Consider the following 18,413-nt stretch of genomic DNA (forward strand, 5'->3'; position numbering starts at 1 on the left):
GTGCTTATATAGGAAGAAGAATGTGGAATAAAATCTAACTAAATCAAGGAAACATCAGCAAACACGTAAAAATACAAACAGTTCAGAGACTGGAACCAGTCACTAGTTGGCTTTCTGGAAAGCTGAGATCTTCAAAATTATACCATTTCTTATTCAAAAGCACGCTGCCTAATACCTGCACATTGGCTTTATTTTTTTTCTTTTTTATTTTTTTTCCAGAGTGCAATTTCCACTTAAACCATCTTTAAAACAAGCAATGAGTCATTTAGAAACTGATCAATGGACAAAACACAAATACAATAGCATACTCCATTCTTTATTTTTACATTAAATCTTGTGACAAATACCTAGAGAAAGACAGCATGCACTCATTATTATCTGATGATGACGATCCTTTTTTGATGAATGCATAAACTGAGAGATTTGTGTATTTCCATAGCAACTTTAGGTCTTTGTTTGTCTAGCAAAGAAAAGCATCATCAGGGATATCAATGGCAGATCAGCTTTCATGTTTGGAGGAAGAAAGAGTGTTAGAGAGAGAATGGCAAACATGAAAAGTTTTCATACTTGATAAATGCATGTGTTTGTTTTTTAGCAGAATAAATTGGTTTCTAGCTACTGTAAGTACAACACAGCTACATGCCCTGTCATGTCTACAACTCCTGATATCCATCCATTCCCTATCCACAGAGGCAAAAAATTAGAGGTATCCATCTTATCTCCTTGTTCTCGACTTGCTGTTCATAAGTCACTTACAGCTTTGAGAACCAAACCACTGAGGGCTTAAGAGAAAAAATGCCGTGGTATTAATTGAAGCACACTCCCTGATACATCATGACCCAGAAAATGCATCAGCAGAGACACAGCTGCTGGCTTCATTGAAAACTGTGCTGAGATAAAGGTACATATATGTCTTCCATTAAAGAAGATCCAGGTTTTATTGAGAGTCAGAATAACTGAAATATGAATGAAATGAAATCAGAAACTGTGTAGTCATTGTTCTAGCAAGTTATTCAGTTTAACTGAGAGCTAATGGTTAGCAAATAAGCCAGTAATGGGTCTAGAGTAAGAATGAGTGGGACTGTTCATATTCACAGTTCATGAAATAAATAGACTATGACCCACAACACAAGTTCCATCTTGCCACATATAGGTTGGCTGTAAATGCTTTACAATAAGCAAAATGAAAAGGTCTTTAATCACTCAACAGTTCTAGCATTTATTATTCTTGCTATAACATTCCATGCATATATTCATTTTCTTGGGTGGGTTTTACCTCCAAAAGGGGTCCTAGCAGATTTTTAATTAATTTTGCAGTGTTTGCTGCGTCATGAGCATATTCATATGATTCCATTAATACTTTATTTCTGCATTAACAGAAACATACACCAGGAAAATTTCATTGTTTTTTTGGAACGGTATTCTTTCTGGCCGTTTGCCTTATAACTACAGCTCTAATATTGGTGTAAAATCCGATTCCTGCAAATTTTCAGTCCTGTTCATCATTTCATTTGTTTATGAACTCAATTTATTTTTTATGAACTTGATTGATGGATGGAATCCTCAAGGATATGCTCTACAGCTTTTAGCTTATTACTAAAATAGTAATACAATTTTTTGAGTACTTAAAAAAGTTAAATGGGGTCAAGTTGTTCAATGGTCTATACAAGCATAATTCTGCCAGGCTTCAACAGAATGATGAGTTAAACCAGCTGCTGGTTTAGTTCATAAAAGAACTTGAACAACAGGTAGTAGTATTAATTACTCACTATGAAAAATTAAGATGAAATATGACAGCTCAAGTCCTTCCCCTCAAAACCAATAAAAAAGGGAATCTACTTTAGATACATGTGATGAATAATGGCTTAACAGACTGAAGTAGTATTTACGCTATTGTGGGATGATTACCAAAATATATTATCCCTGGAAATATAAATCAACACATCACTCTCTCAGTACAGCGCAGGCCCTGGAAAGGAAAGGAGAACTCTAAAGGAAGAGGCTTTTGGCTTGGCAGAAAAGGAACGGATATTCCGTGGTTTAAAGTCTACTTTTGTATTCTGCAGTAGCCTGAAATAAAAAATGCACAGAGTGTTTCAGGAGCAAGGGACAGTAGCCAGATCTGTTACCTTCTGCGTGAATATAAGATATTTGGTGGAGAGTAAGAGTCACCACATCACTCTAATCTGAGGAAATATGAAACACTTCCAGAAAGAGGAGAGGAGAGAGACTGCTTACCCTCACCTTCCTTTACCAAAATATCTTCAGTCAGGCATTGGACAGCATAGATGAGAGAACACATTTTGAACCACACATAGCCTCTGCTTTCACAGCTTGCAATACAGGGTAGGAAATTCATCTAGAACAGACGTACAAAGAAAGCCATATGTGGGTGGTAGCTCCTTTCTACACCTCTTTCTTCAATTCCCTATCAATCTTGCAATGGCCATGCAGCTCCTTTTCTCTCAGGAGTATTACTGAAGCTGCACCTGCCCCATTACATTTACAAAGGTAACTAATTTGCAGGACACAATTTGCACGTTGCTGTATTTTGTGCAGAGCCTTCAGGGTGCTGAGCTTTCAGCCAGCAGGTGAGCAGGGTTCTCATAGATCATCAGGAGTTTCAGTTCTGTCTGCCAAGGCACAAATGCTAGACAAATCTGACTACCTGGCAGCAGAACTCAATGTAAGGGTCAAATGTAAGGGTTAGGGCAAAACTTCCAATGTCTATCATAAAACCAAGACGGGCAGTTCTCCGATATCCTGGAAGTAGAGTGGAGTTTTGAGAACTGCAGTTCGTGCATCAAGGAATGTAAGTTGTGTTCAAGGATCTTAAGTTGTGTGCAAAGTGATACCTACCCATTCACCCACTATCACTACAAGTTTAGGCTCTCAGCTTGTAAAATAGTTCTAAACAAGGCAGAAGTGGCCTTTTAGTACACTGTTCCACCTGAGATAATTTATTCTGCTTATGCCATAAAATATTCAATCCCACCTATTGCTCCTACTCAGAATGTGTCCTCACCACCAGGCTCTAACTCTGTAGGCCATATCTCTTTAAGCACTGGAATGGGGTCCCAGGGAGGTGGTTGAGTCACCACCCCTGGATGTGTTTAAAAACTGTTTGGATGTGGTGCTCAGGGATATGATTTAGAGGAGGGTTGTTAGTTGGGGTAGTGTGGTTAGGTTGTGGTTGAACTTGATGATCTTTAAGGGCTTTTACAACCCGAGCAATTCTATGATTCTCCAACCCTCTCTCCCCCCAAAGAAGAGAAATATCACACTTAATGACAGAGACAGCATCGTGCTATGAACCCAAAGACTCTGCCCAAAGCTTTGTTTAAGGTTTGCTCACCTCAACCCCAGTTCCTTCAGTGGTCATTAAATACCCAGTTTTTCCAGCCGGCCACAAATCACTTATTTGACTGTTTTTTAGCCCTTATGGGCCACCTGTTCCTGGGTGGGTCTTTGAACTCTGGAAAACTGTTCTGGCTTCTGCTACTAAACCCCCAAAAAGTAGTTACAGGCATTTTTTAATCCTCCAATGGTCTCTTGTCCTGAAGGAGCTACATTCCATCCGAAACATCTGTACTGCAGTTCATTGCAAAATCAATTGAAAATACTGCCTGTTGACTCCAAGTTATTCACTAGAACAGACTGTAGGTTTCATAGGTCTATGACGCTCAGGCTGATGAGTGAAGTAAAGAATAAACTGGGCTATCAGAAGTGGATGAAATGAACCATCATCACACATTTCTGTGCTGCCAAAGGACAACATAACTGGTTAAATTCTTCATGAAATGAAGGCTGGGAGCCAGAGGAGCGCAGTGTATCTTCATACCATCATGCTACTGACACAGATAGTATTGCTGCAAAGGCTGTGAAACTCAAGGTTCTATACAGCAGAAAAACTCTATCAGCTCAATTAACTGCTGTTTAGTAGTCTCTGCAGATGGGAAGATAATCAGCAGTTGTTGCTGGAGACAGTTCATGCACTTACAGATCTGTTTTAAGCCTAATGCAAATATTAGCAGCCAAGAGCATCAGGCAGATTGCAGATACACCTAGGAAAATAAACATGTTTCAAGATGCTATGCAGTGATGACTACTTGCTTACAAAATAAATCATTACATACATTGTATTGCTTGTATTAAGCTCCAGGAACATGCCCTATATTCGTAACTCAGAGAACTCCAGAAGATCATGTCTCAGCCTGAAAAAACCTTTGAAATACTGAAGAAAATGACTTTCTATCATCCAAAAATCATTCACACCTCAGCAAGAAGCTAAATAAGGACACTACTCAGGGAGCGTCCCAGACACTGAACTATTGTTTTTAATCCTCTTACTTAAATACGCACAAGTACAGAAATCTCCTAAGGTGCTTAGCTTTGTATTTGACAGAAACAATCCATTGCTGTACAAAGGTAGACAGAGAGGGAGCTAAGTAGACATGTCTGTATTTGCAAGCAGAGAAAGTTCGTGGACTGGGTCAGCAGACACAGCACACAGAGGGCAGGTCAGCACACACACTAATGGGCATCCTGCCTGCTTCTGACAGTGCTTAAAGGAGCCTCAGGAGCTCACACACTCTGGCTTTCAGGGCACACAAGGCCCTGGGGCCTCACGGGCAACGGTAAAGGGGCTTTTCTTGGTAAATCCACTCAAATAGCTGGAGGGACATGCTACTGTGAAGCAGATTTCAGACCAAGAGTGAATTCATTATTGTGTTTAGCTTTTTATTTCTGAAAGAAAAAAAAAAAATTGTCTGACTTCTTCAGAATTTCTGCTCTGCTTCACAAGAGTGAGTCCACCCAATAGCAACTTGAACAAGCATAAAAGCAAAGCTCTGTAAATCAGTTTTATTTTCTTTCACTTTTTTCTACTTTCATTCTCCATCCAGAGTTCATCTTCTTTACCCACTGTATTATTTTTTCCTTCTTTTTCCACCATGCTTTTCTTCCATACCTGTGCTGTACATCACAAAAAGTCTGCGTATGCCACAAAGCAACCCTAGAATCTCATATATTGGAGACCAAGATTTCTGCTCCTATTTCCTTCTTGATATTTGATTTTGCTTAGCCTTGAACCAAAACAGCAATCCATATTGCTGAGATATAATTGTGAGAACAAACTGAGGAGTAGTGATTCCGACAGTAAATTTGGTTTGTTGTATTTTGATTGCTGGATTCTGCAATTGTAATGGGCTACATTAGAAAAGGAAACTGAACACACATCCATGAGCAGACACAGAGTAGGAAAGATGTAATTAAGGAAAAACGTAGTATGCAAGACTGAAAACTAAGAAATGCTTATAAAGTCACTAAAAATATTTCAAAATCATGTTTGTCTTTCATCTGGTTTTAATATCCTAACTTATTTTTTCTGCCTCTATAAAGGTATTTTCTAGGCCAAGTTGTCACTGTGAACATCAGAAACAGTAAGAATACTGTGCAACTTTGAAAATTGTCAGAAACCAACAAAAAATAAGTTGTGTGTGATAAGACCTAGAAAATCTGTTTGTTCCTCATAGCTACTCCTTAGCAGCCATCAGCTCTCCTCTTAAACCAGACATCAAAGGTCTGAAATTCCACAATGACTTTTGATGTCGGCACAAGTTCAGTAGCTAAGGCTGAAGACTTGTCACATGAGGAGTTTATGCCAATTATAAGGCATAAAAAAGAAATCGCACACATGCAGGCATATGTTCATTATTAAAACAAGTCCATCAGCTCCTTCTCTTCTAAATGTTTGGCTTGATTTATGAGAAAATAAAGATGAAAAATAGCTCCAGTTTTCAAGGTAAAATACTTGAAAGAAACAAATAAACTTGCTATACCTACATACATAATTATTTCCATCTTCCAGGACTCCATTTACAACTGAATCGTGCTGGTGCACTCTTCAGCTTAACCTCACTTGCTACTTTTTCTATACCAAATACCATTTTCCTTTAAGTACAAGATCCTAGTTTCTTACCCCTAATACCATTGCATCACGGAAAGACTGATTCACTGTGAATCATAATGGCATAAAATAAGAAAACCTCATAACAATTTCATACCCAGAAGTCTCAATGCCTTTCCAATAATTGTGGAATTTCATTTATTTATTTATTTTGGTGACATGCCTTTGTCCTAGGGAAAACCAATATACTATTACTTTATACTGTATCTTATGGAACTTTTGTGACATCTTCCCAGACAAGCAGATTCCTGATGGATACACAGCTGGATCTCCTACCGCTTTACCTGAAACATTGCTGCAAACCCATCTTTCCAAATTTGGCAATGAAAAACAACCCTGACGGGCTGACTACCAAAGAATCCTGGACTTGCAAGTTCACAAGCCAGCAGAAGAGGGCTTGGAAGCCCTAACAATTATAAATATTTGGAGCTTCCAGGTTCTCTTCCACCATTTGAAGCCTGAGAGCCAAAAGCTAAAACCTGAGCAGCCCTCCTATCTTCAGGGAACTTCCCAGGCAGCTTCCAACAGGACAGGAGCAACCCAGGGCATTTGAGTGAGCCAAGGCAAAGCCAAGAGACAGACGTTATGACAGCTGTTGATTGTTTCTTTTAGAAAAAAAAAAAAAAAAAAAAAAATATTATTTTCCTGAACTGAAAATTTTCCCATTTTCCTTTGAGTAGAAATGTTTGAAAAGTCATTTTTTTTGTTTTAATTCAGAACAAAAACATACTGGAATTCATCTCTCCCTAAGTGCCTCTCCCCACCATAAAACTTCTAAGTCTCAGCTGGTTCTTCTGTTTCTGATGCCCTCACGCCTTTGAAAGTCTCCCTCTGAGCTCTCTGATGAAACAGAAAAAAATGTGTGCAACTATTCAGTCAAATTCCAGATGTTTGAGTATAAATATTCTCATCATTCAACACAAATATCTGTTAGAAAGATTTGGTTCATAACACTGTAAGAGTGACTCCTCATACAAATGCCCATATTAAGATGCTAAAAAGATAATCCACACATAAATAATACCTTATTTTTTTTTTTATGGTTATTCATTGTTTGCTACTCGCTGCTCATTAGCTTGTTGTAAAACGATTTTGTTTATCAAGCAAATAGCAGCCTAGGATTTTTGTGCCCAACCACACACTACAAACTATAAAATGTGGCTGAAGTGTGCAAAAAAAAAAAAAAAAAAGTAAATAAGAAGCTAGAAACTTACTGCCTCAAATTTATATATGTAAAGACTTACAAACAGCAACATTACTCATAGGAAGTTGGAATGACTGAAAAATAGCAAAAACTAGCTGCTGAACATGCTACTACCAGTTCTTTGATCTGCATTTTAGATGGAGCATGCAGAAGGGAGGACTTCAGCTCTGCCACCAGGGCATGCTCCATCACCTTGGCCGAGAGGCTTTTCCACAGCTGCCTCTGGTTTCCCACTGCTCCCTGAATCGTGGGAGCTGCAGGATTGCTGAGGAGCGCACCATTTGTCCTGGAAAGTATCCTAACGATTTTGAAATCCCAGCTGCCACAGGCAGCTCTTGGGAAAACAGGATCCACACAATCTCAGCACAAAATTCTGTCACCACGAAACAAAACAAAAGGTTTTTGTGCCACGGTAATTGGATACCATCTACAATTATTCATTTTAAGACAAATAGGAAGTGATGAATGAGACTCAAATTCCTTTTGGTATGTACCACTAGCCTGGATTTTGTTAAGACCAAAGACATGGAAAAGGAATGCAGCAGACATGGTTGCAGCCTCTTTCCTTCCAATCTGCTCTGAATGCTTCTCCTTCTAGTATTTCTTTAGCATTGAACTTGGATCTGCTGTATGATTTCCAATGTAACTGTGTCACCTAGGCTTTCACAAATGGAGATTGAAGCCACATACAGAACAGTATTTTCTCTGTGAGCAAGAGCAAAAAACTGCAGGTGATGTGACAGTGACATCTCTTTGCACTCTGTTCCATGTCATGACAACATCCATGCATCCCTGGGATAGTTACACATCCTTGGTTTCACCTTTCAGCACTGCTGAACAACCTGGAGAGCCTGCTGGCTTTACAGACCGATCAATGATGCTCAGCAGATCCCACGATTATGCCATGCATTTACAAGAAGAGATGGATATTAGCTAACATTTGTTTGCTATCCAAGTCCTTTAAAATATATATAATTTTATCCCATCTTCAGGATGAGTGACCAGAAAAATTTCTCTTGATTTGGGAATGTGTAAGAGAGGCAATCAGCAGGAAGCAAAAGCACAAAATGAAACAATAAACTTATGAGCTTGTTTGCCTCAAATAGCACCTGAAAAGTCTTTGGGGAAAGAAGAAGTAGAAAAAGCATGTTTCTGGTCATCTTTGGAAGCCTTTCAACTAATTCAGATACATTAGAGGGTAATAGGGAGCTTAGCAGGGGCACACTGCACTCCAGAGATGCAGCAGAAAGGTACAGAAAGTCAGCCCAAGATTTCATAGAATCATCAAGGTTGGAAAAGGTCTCCAAGATCATCTAGCACAGCCATCCATTCCTAGCAGGCTTAAGAACATGCAGCAGCTCTTCATAACTACCAATATTGTTTTCTCATAGAATGGATTAGGCTGGAAGAAACTTTAAAATTCATCTAGTTCCAGCCACCCTGCCTTGGCATGGAATGAGGCAGGGAGCCTCAAGTCTTCCCCTCTGACCAGAAAACAGAGGCTGCAGAAAGCACAGCAGGTACTCCTGCCTCTTTTGTATTGAGCTAAAGTTAATCTTTCAGATTCAAGGACCTACTGTCAGTGTTAGAAATGGTGTAGTAATTCCATAGCACCTGCTCTTTCATTCAGGTACCTGAACTGAACTTCTGTTCTTCCAAAACTCAGAAGTTTCAAAATTTGGCTCTAGCTTACATTGTGCAACAGACTTTAGTATGGACTTTAGCTTATTTTGGCAGCCAAAGATGCTTTGATCCAAAAAATAAACTGCTTGAGGCTGTAGAGGAGTGCCTGTAAAACCACAAGAGGATGGGGTTGCATTGGAGTCTGCTTTTAATGTTGGGTCGATGTGAAGCCAAACATTCAGCTACTGGATAGTGCCTCCCAGCTGAGGCTCCCCCCAGCACTTTGGTGACATTCCTCCACATTTCGGCACAACCAGCGAAGAAGAGGTCAGTGCATCAGAAGTTACGCCTTAATTGAACCCTATATTTCCCATAAGAAATAATACTAAATCTTCTACCATTCTGAGAAGTACAGCCATCGGCACCACATAAGCCACAGAATATTATTTATCATGAACCAACATACCCCTGAGCCACAGTCAGGACAGCCTAGGGTTCAATCATTGCTTCCCAGGGGCCATTTTTGGGAACAGATGATCACTCATTCCTGCTCAAAACATCTTCAAACTGTGTCAGTGTCACATCAAAGAAGGTTTTTGTACAAGAGATACAGTAAAACTTGTATACAGGCTTCCCCAAGAGTTATAAGTACCCTGGTTTTGTCAATAGTATCTCATCAGCAGTTGTGCTTATGTCCACCCCTCAGGAAATGCAGGAATATGTTGTAAGAAAGATTTTCGCTGTTTGCTGTTTCATGCACTAAAAAGAGCAGCTTTAGCCCCTTCGGAATTTACACTTTAATCTTTGGATAGTCAATATGTTATCAACCCAGGCATACATTTGTTGCAACAAAAATAACGTGAATACGGTGTGAAACTGCAAACTCAAAATTCAGGTGGTAATTAATTCCAGTGGAATACAAGATATATTACTTGATACAGTACCTGGAAAGTTTGACATAACTATAAATTTCGCTGTAATATTTTATTATTGAAAGAATTACCTGTTGAAATATTGTGCAGATATTTTTGGAACTTCATAATTGTTTTGATCTTGGCTATATTTTTATAAATCTAATTATTCTAAGAACTGAAACACTACTGCTCTCTAAACCTGGCTATTGGAAACTATATTTATTTAACTTCTGCTTTCCAGTAAGTGATTTTCAGAAATGCATTAGAAGGGCTTTTATTTTCAGATTTCCTGTTTTGAGACACAAAGCTCACTCCAGGGCTGTTAGGTGCAGATTCCCAAAGAACACTAACAATCTTTCATTTTGGAATACCAAAACTGTTTCTTCTAAAGAATCTTACACCATCCACTTGTTCATTTACACAGCAATTCTACCTTTGCTGGGTGGGGATTTTTTGTTTGTTATTTAATTATTCTCCCACTCGCAGTACAGTTTTTTAAGGTGTCTCTAAGAAGTTCCCACTTAGATCATTTCTGTTAGTTCTTCAGGAAGCCACTAATTTGGAGTACCTGGCTTAGAAAATGAGATCCCACAGCTTACTTATGTGTGTTTATGTTCTGAGAGAATAAAGAAACGCACTACAAATAGTGAAGTTCTTCTCATTAGCTTGTGTTTATGACAAGACTGCAGCTAGCTGACATACTTGAAGTGTTTTCTAAAACAACAAATGCATTGGAGAAAAACAAATTTGGTTTCTTATTGCTAAGAGAATTATAAACAATGCTACTCTATGTTTTCTCAGTTAAGTTCCTCAGAGTTGGGCTGACTAATTAAAAACAAAATTTGTGCTGCATACCTGTATTTTAATATATCGATAAAGAAAAAAGTGTAATATCAAGCTGCCCAATATTGTGCAGACTCCCACCAAAGAACCCATGTGAGATAATGCAATCTATCACGTCCTATTTATTTAACAGCACGGGTCCAACCCAGTTCAGTTGAGATTAGCCTAACCCAGGAATCTCAGCAAGGTCAATAGTGTGGCTGCCCAACCTTGCAGCTTGCCTGGGCAGCACTCAGTGAAGAGGGCCACAAACAAAACGTGGTATATAAGTAACTTATTGCTAAAAATCACGTAATAAAGTTAAAAGTTTATGATCTTTTGGGGCCACAGTACTAGCTGTCCAGGGTCACATGCTGCCCACAGATTGGACATACCTGGCCTGTAGCTAAGAGCACATTGGTGCTGGAACACAGCACACACCAAGCTGTATTGTGAACCACTCCACTAGCACTATCCTCCGCTCCTCTTCCAGGTTCATGGATATCGAGTCAACTCAGCTTCCAACAATTACTCATAATTTAGATCTGTCCTAAACTCTGAGGCTTGAGCTGCCTTTGTGTTGTGCAACTACAAAGCACACAGCAGCCCTGGCAGAGTGGCAGCTCAAAATACCACTTCAGAAGAAACACGGTCCAGTTCTAAACTCACTTCATCACTGATTGATGCACAAGGATGAAGAAATCTGATTCATTACAGATGTTTTGCAAATTTCACATTTGCTAAGCCAAACTGAGAAAATGTAGAAAATATCTGGAATAAGGTTGCCCAGGAAGCAAGTTTATTAAAAACAATGGAAACACTATCATTCAGTTCTAAAGACATGATGACTGAACCAAATGAACACTACGTAAATACTGTCATAGCACCAGTAAACCACAAAAGTCTATACATTTCACCGAGAAATATTTTGTATTAATAGTAATTAAAGTAGCAGCAGTTCAGGCAACAGGAGACCAGCCAGAATCACAAAGAGAAATCATCACCCACTGAGCCCTTCCTCTGATTACTCTGGCCACAAATACCTCTGTGCATGAGCCCTGTTCCCCACAAGGGGATTCCTGCTTTGCAGATTATACAGTTGGACCCTCAGCCTCTCTGCTACTGCATGTCCTTGTGGGAAGTATCCCCCATGGCTTGCACAGCACTCAGTATACTGCCTGCCATCTTCCACTTCACATCCTTGCATTGCTCCCATTGCCACATACAGATGTACTTGTGTGTATGTCACTGTGATGACAGCATGGCAGGAAACTTATCACATTCTGAATGTACTTGTGAAAATCCCAGTCTCTACTTGCCGGCATTTATACATGTAACATTTTTAAGGAAGTTTGTTTGATTACCAAGGGGAGGTGAGAGTGTTCTGGGTACTGAGGGCCCTCATCCACATAGAACTACAACACTTTTTTTCCCTCTTCTTTATATCAGTTGCTACAGAACTGCAGAAGAGCCAGCTATCTCATCCCTGCCACTGCCTTCTGGAGCCTCTTTTCATGTTACACCCAACACCCTTCAGTATTTTTAGGAAAATCAGTTCGTGCTTTTCAGGAAAATATCTTTGTACGCCAGAGAAATACTTCACAAACCTGGCAGATAAATTATCTGGAGATACCTTGCAGCCAATAAATCAGGTGACTGCTTCTAAGCCAATCACTTCTCAGTTTTCACACCATTTTTTTTTCCCCCTCTCAGTTTACACCCTTCATCAAGAATTTAAAGATACAAACCACATCATAATACCCTCTACTATTAGTTTGCCCTATGTGTTTCTCCCATTTCCTGCTGTAATTCTCAGTTTATTCTCTTACTCCCAATTCCAATAGCTTCTTGGCATCTTGTTTGCTGACAATATACCATTAGCACTTCTCTATTATAATCCCCTCTTTAGCTGCCTAACCCAACATTAGTATTAGCATCAGTGCTATCCTGTTATCAGGTAACATAGTTGCAAGAAAAATTACAACAGTTGTGCAGCAGTTACAGTGAAATCAGTTAGTGCCAGTCAGTCTGAAGAGCTGTAGTAACAGGTTGCATAATCAATTAAATTTCTGAATTCTGCTCTGAAACAATGCCACCACAGAGGTTTCTCAATCCTGCCTGCAACTGATTCACAGCAGTGATGCAGGAAATCAAGCCAAAGTCTGCAGTCTGCCTCTTTCTTCTACTATTTCCAACGGCAAGAACACCCTACTTTGATCCTGAAACCTCCTGCAGTTAATTGATGTTTTTAAGGAAAACCTGCTTGGCATAAATTCCACTGCTAGATGGCTAAATTTACACTCTGTGTAGGGTATTCTTCAGCCTTGGACACAGAAATCAAAAAGCAAAGAGTAATGCACTTTTTCCAATGAACTTTAACTATCCATAAATGATTGTTTACAAATATAAATGGCATCCAAATGAGAAGTGAATAAACATCCTGATGCCTATTCCCTTGACATCTTTTACTTGTATGGTGCTTAGATATCTGGAGAACTACTCTAACAGGCTGTGTTCATACATGGGACAATTTTCTTTCTTGAAAAACATTTTCTGTTTGTCTGCTTTATATTTATTAATGAACATTCTATAGGGGGAAACATAGTTTAAAGTATAACAGATCTCACAATTCCTTCATCTAAATTTAGTTCCTCATTTGGCAGCTAAAGTTTCATAAGGAATATTTTGATGAAACTAAGAATTATAGATATACATACAGAAGATGCATGTATGTATATTTCTATGCTTCTCTTGTAGAATGCGTAAACAAGCAACAGAAAGCTTCACAGTTTTCAGTTCTTTCTGAATTCTTAATCTTGGATTCCCAGGCAATAGCAGTAATAGGGAATAAAATAGTGGAAATTTTACTATCCATACCATTTTGTAAAGCTTACCTCACCTCTCTCTTTGGGTGAGAGATCAGTGAAAATAGGGGAAATGAGGAATAATATCCCCCAAAATGAAAATGAAAATCCAAAATCTTAACACTAAGCATCAGATGAGGGAAATTTGAGGGAAAGGGATATTATTTCCTGACTCCCTGGGAAAAAGTGAAATAAAAACAGCAGCTGGAAAGCATGTTTTGTTGCTTCATGAAATACACCCTTGTTCACTACCAAAACATCCCAGAGTAAAGAACTTTCAATCGAACTTCAGCATTTCTCTAGGAAATCCCTCTTCATCCCTCGTTCTCATAATAAACACAGCATTCAATTACTTGCTGCACTGCTTATGTTACTAGTGACACACCACGACTGCAGCAAACTAAAATGGGACTGTTGTGAGGGAAGCTGCTGCAACATAAGCTTAGCACAATCAACAAGAAGAATTTAATCAAAATCTTATTACTGATTTGTGTTTTAGTGTACACAATGAATGTCTGATAAAATCAGAAAGCAGTAGGAAGATCTAAGGAATTTTCTCACCATCAATGTAATTGCTCCTTCTGATAAATTTATTCAAGAGAAACATTCATCCACCTATAAAAATAAGATGCTGCTTTCTTGGAAAAGGCAAAGACCAGATAAATTTAGTGTCTGGTCCAATCAAGGAACTTCTTTTACTAGAAATTTTTTAGCTGCAGAATGACAACAGATCACAGTACTGATCCTACTTGCCATCCATTAAAATAAAGCAATGACTGGAAATGTATTTCTTCTTTGAAAAGGAGACAATATCTTTTTAAAGCCAATTGATATGAAGTTCAATCTGTGCATTAACTGAATAAAACAAAACTTCTGGAAACAAAGAATCAGTTTAGTCAGCAATTTAGTCTGAGCAGAAAATTATAAGCTATACTTTAAAGAGATCATGCTACCCATTTCTCAAACCAAACCAGTGACTGCTGACCAGATCACAGAGTCACAGGGGTTGGAAAGGATCTCAAGAGATCATAAAGTCCAACCCTGCTGCTACAGCAGGTATCCTTCGGTAGGTATCCTGCAGTAGGTTGCACAGGTTGGTATCCAGGTGGGTCCTGAATATCTCCAAAGAAGGAGACTTAACCGCATCAGCACCTTCCTGTTCCAGTGCTCAGATCAGTAAATTGGGTCTGGGGAGTCAAGTGCATCACTGTAATTTATAGAAAGGCTTCTGCTGCTTACAGAACAGAAAGATAGAAAAATATATATGGATTTTTAACTACTGCATAGTTCAGAGAGTTAGGATACATCTTTTCTAAGCAGTTTTCTTCACTGTCTAAAGAATTAATATTCTTGGGTGTGAACTCTCTTCACTGTCCCTTTTCTTCAGCATCTAAGAAATCAGCATTTATTACATTTCCACCGTAACACTCATCTCTGCATTTACTTGAGATGTTCTAAGTGTTAAAGCTACAAGGCTAAGTGCCCTTCTAACACCATCTTGTCTTTTCAAGTGTACTTCTGCTCATTTATGTGTCTGGCCAACCTTATAGCTTCACTTGGGCTTCATTTGCCCTTTCTTCCCCCTTATAGCTATTCATGCCCATGAAAAGTGATAGAATTAGGTTCTACTATATTAAAATTTACTTTCCTCAGGCACATTTTTTTTCAGTATAAGGAGGTTAAAAAGAACCCCCATCAGTTTTCAGTATTATTCCACAATTCAACATTCATCACTAACATTGACAAAGATATCATCATTTTACTAGAGCAGATTAACTGACTGATTTTGTGCCCTAAGTCTGTTTTGCTTCCTCTTCTTAGGTCCAAATGGGCAAGTCATTTTAAAAACAAAAACAAGAAAAACAGATCTCGTGAAAGAGTGAAGAGAACACTGAAGTGTTCAACCAGAAGATCCCCCAGAGGCTTCTGCAATAGCTTATTTATAATATAATTCAGCTGGAGTGGTTAAGTGATGCTGCTGTACAGTTTAAGTGCTTTTGCTAATTTTCCTGGCCCCAAAGAGGTCTGTATCATATATTTATTCTGAAGTGATATACATTTCAGAGTGCAATCACAAACACTCCCTAAGGAGTGCAGTGGGACATCTGGACAAATAACGTCCTTTCATAAATATACATCCCCTATTATTTTGTAGTCACTCTTGCATTAATCTGTACATTCACTCTATTCCACTTCACATTTGAGATTCTGCTACAGACTTAAATGCCTACACACATTACAGATGTACATACATACATTATCAACACACAAATATATATGATGAAACACACGCATGAAAATGAAAGTAATTTTTGTGAGTCCAAAATCAGAAAATCTTCTTAACTGTGAACCTCATGGCTGAAAGTCACACACAGATAACACTGCTTCAGAAATAAAAGGATGAGAAATTCCAAGAGTAGTTTGCAGATTTTCAGGAGTATCCATAATCCCACTGTAGGATACACGATTTAGTCTCTGAATAACAGTGATATTGATCTCAACAGTCCTAGCTAGCTCACATCATCCAACAGCAATTCAGATTACCCATCAATCTCCAAGTGACTCTGTGAGCACCAAGTGGTTCACCATAACCCAAAAGCTACTGAGCTGGAATACAAAAAAGCTTAATGTAGAAGACATTCTAGCTCAAGTGGGTGTTTTTGAAGTGGTACAGGGTTAATTGTTAAAGTTTACAGCTACAATCTCCAATGATCATGTAAATGACTGCAAAATCTACCATTGCATGAGAGAAGACACGGATTAAACCAGAAGGTATCATAAATGCCATAGGTATGTCCCACAGTGTAACATTCAACTACAATCAATGAAAACACCAAAAAACATACAAGCTTCACATGCTATATTTTTTGTAATATGCTAGACACTGAGAAAACTAACAGCCCTAGTCCCAGAGAACTATTAAACCAATGATGAAAAAGATTAGAAAACATTTATAATGTTATTTAGCCTACAGAGCTCAGTATTTTTCACATTAACTAAACTGGAATACAGTGCTACCCTATGCTAGGTGGGCATGCACCCAAAGCTGGAACTCTAGAACAAGTATTTAAGGCACACAAAAATCTGAAGCAGTAATGCTGCTTCTGCACAAGGAAGAACATCTGGTTAAATGGGCCCCTCTCTTCTGGGAGGACTAGCAAATAAGATAGTACTAATAAATGTTGTATAGGCCTACAGAAGCTTCAATGTCACCAATAGAGTGATTCATGCATTAAGAAGCCCAAACAACTTCCAGTCCAGTACTGCAAAAATCCAACCAGTGACATTAAGATTGCTTTTGATCACTCCAAAAGAAATACCACCTCTTTATTTCCACAGACACTACAAAAGATACAAAGAACACAATAAAACAGTATATGTGCTAGGGCATATTCTCAGCCCCCAAACACTATTTTCAACATAGTCACCAATATTAGCTATGCACTATAGCCTGTGATGGACAAGAGTCTGCATGTCATGTTCATAAAAATCTGCACCAGTGTAGCTGACCCTCTGTCACTGTCACCACTGCTGAAACGCACCACTCACTGCCTCACTGTGCTCTCATCCACTGCTGGATCTCCATAAATGTTCAGCAAGTGTTGGTGAATGTCAATTGGGACCCTCTTTTTCTGCATGGAGGAATTCAATTCCACACCTTTACTTCACATGTGCTTCCATGTCAGACACCATTTTATCAGACTGCACCTCTGCTACCATCTGTCACATGACAACAAAATGTAACAGGATTCTGACATAAAGATTCAACCTCTACTGCTGTACCACCAACATTTGCCTCTGACATCATGAGCCAACATAATGAAATTGGATTATCGATTATGGAGCATCCCTCATATATTGTAATTGAATATAAGCAGTTCCAAACAGAAAAAAAAATAAAATGGGAAAATTTTCTCCTTCATTTAAAGCAACCCAGTGCATCAGCAGTATACAAATGGAATATTCACACCCACACACAACAAATTTCCTCCTCCTCTTCTATTCTCCCTTTAAAGCCATGAGACTGGCTCTTTTGTCTGCCCTTTAGACCAAAAGGCCTGTTGAACCAAACAGCAAGTGAACGCTAACAAACTTTCTCTAGTAGCTTTCTGTGCTTCTCCCCAGTTTGCTCTATTTTTACTGCATCCCTTTAAAAGATCTAGTTTAGCAAGTCTGACGTACTAAAGTCCAAGTATAAAAATAACTATGCTTTGGCAAACTCCCAGTAGCATATGAGAAATGTAGGTGAAGGCAATTTCAGAACTAAAGGGAACTCCTGTGTGTCAAAGAGCATACTGAAACTAGAGGGAATATTTTTCATACCTTGCAATGGTTCTGAGGGGTACCAGCCTTTGAGATGAGAAAGTGCCAGCTATTTTTTCTTCAAGCAGCTGCAACATCTCTCTTCACCATTTCCATTTCTCTGCAGATGCTGTGAGGCCTGACCAGCTGGGATTAGGAGCCTGAAGGCTGAGATACCATGAGATTCGCAGTTCCTGCAATAGTAGAAGCTCAGTGTGTATTCAGAAGTCACAAGAGATGAGACACAACATAAAATGTCCTTTACAATTTAACTACTCTGTTGCTTTTGGATGTAGCTGTTCCAAACTTCTGGGAACTTGCTTGAAGTAAATATTTTAGTGTTATAAAAAAAGTGTGTGGTATCAGCCAGTATAAAGAAATTCTCTTGACTTTACTCTTTTCAAGTATAACACTCATAACTTCTATAGAGATGGTAAAGCAATTATTTTCATGAATTTGCAGTTCTATCCAAAGCTCACTGAAATAACTGGGGAAACCCCTGTCTACTACAGCAAGCACTGACTGAGGCCTCTAACATCAAATTCTATCAGCCTTAAAGACTTGACCCTGCACTGCTAAACATTACTGGGAATTATGCCATTAGCTTCAAAGGGAGTAGGAACGAGCCCTAAGTAAGCAAAACTCTTAGTTATTACTCCAACGGGAGTAATCCTGTCAGGCCACAGAATGTGCCTCTATGAGCCAAAACTTTAACA

At 38.8% G+C, this 18,413-nt stretch overlaps 1 long non-coding RNA gene across 7 annotated transcripts in view; it reads right to left on the reverse strand.

The window, feature by feature from the left end:
• LOC107318060 (uncharacterized) overlaps window positions 1–18,413 on the reverse strand; it is a 213,050-nt gene that overhangs the window by 84,224 nt on the left and 110,413 nt on the right. For all 7 annotated transcript variants that reach the window (XR_004308349.2, XR_014933546.1, XR_014933549.1 and 4 more), the window contains one exon: window positions 17,719–17,891. This is a non-coding gene — a long non-coding RNA (uncharacterized LOC107318060). The remainder of the gene's footprint in view (window positions 1–17,718; window positions 17,892–18,413) is intronic.

The sequence above is a fragment of the Coturnix japonica genome, chromosome 12 (assembly GCF_054131305.1).
Source record: "Coturnix japonica strain WE chromosome 12, WE-NBRP24, whole genome shotgun sequence".
In the NCBI taxonomy this organism is placed as follows: domain Eukaryota; kingdom Metazoa; phylum Chordata; class Aves; order Galliformes; family Phasianidae; genus Coturnix; species Coturnix japonica.